General features: G+C 31.6%; 1 protein-coding gene across 1 annotated transcript in view; it reads right to left on the bottom strand.

Moving 5' to 3' along the window:
- The window catches only part of phactr2 (phosphatase and actin regulator 2), a 53,518-nt gene that overhangs the window by 10,094 nt on the left and 42,302 nt on the right, over positions 1-1,122 (bottom strand). The gene's annotated exons all lie outside the window — the stretch shown is intronic.

The following is a 1,122-nucleotide window of genomic DNA, read 5'->3' on the forward strand; positions in this document are numbered from 1 at the left end:
AAAAAAAAAAAAAAAAAAAAATTGGTATAAAAAGGAGGATTTTGACACTTGTGCACATATTAAAACAAATAAATCCACTGCATAGCTGGTTAACTGTATGTATTTGATGGTGTTTTATTGCTAAGTTGCAGCATTTATCAAACTATACACAAAAAATGCGGATTTTTTAAAATAATTGTAGAAATGGAAAATTGTGCGATTAAAAAAGGAATAAAAGTATTAAGATTTTGAGTTGGATTTTACAACAGTTCTTGAACTCATCATTCCTTGTAGCTTTTGTCAAAACTTTACTATTTTGAAAAAGTGTTTTTTTTAATGTAATAAAAGTATACTTTAAAATCTGAAATGAAAAACCTGTAATTTTAATAAAAAACAATGTATTATTACTATTACGTTTTGTTTTTTTATGTTTGGTTTCATTTTTTTGTTCTTTCTACTGTATGTAAGCCTTTTACTGTTGAATTGTCTGATGACTGAATAGTTTTAATGATGTAAATTGTTGCATCTATTGTGATGTTTTTATCTATCCTTGTGTTTTTTTTCTCTGTCCAAGTCGTTATTGTAAATAACTGGCATCAGTTTTCTCATGTTTAAAGGAAACATTGAGTTTACAGACAGGCACATTTGCGGACAGCATACTATAGATACTGACAGTTGAGAGAAAAAAGACAAAATCTGATCTCCACAAATGAAAACCAGCATTTATTTATTTATTTTTAATCAAGTAGATAACCCTTTATGCCTCCAGCATTTCCACGTGTATACCAACTCTGTCAATGTTGACTTTGATGAAAAAGTAAATCTACTAAGGTAATTGTGTTTCCAGAATTGGCTTTGACAGCAACGTGATGCCATGGCGACAGACGAGATGGGATGCTGCCAGATGATAACACGGTTGAAGATGTCAAGAGAACTAATGGGATTTCTTAAGTGACTATTGATCACTTCAGAAGCATAAATCCACATTTTAAACCCCAGAACTCAAACTTTTGAGAGGAGATTCTACAAATGAATTATTAAGACTCCTGTTAAGGTGGCAGGTAGGGGTGTGCCAAAATATCGATATTGCGATATATCGCGATATTTAGTCCTGCGATCGATTCTCGATGGGTTCTCACCAAG

This window comes from Oryzias melastigma, linkage group LG15 (genome assembly GCF_002922805.2).
Source record: "Oryzias melastigma strain HK-1 linkage group LG15, ASM292280v2, whole genome shotgun sequence".
Classification (NCBI taxonomy): domain Eukaryota; kingdom Metazoa; phylum Chordata; class Actinopteri; order Beloniformes; family Adrianichthyidae; genus Oryzias; species Oryzias melastigma.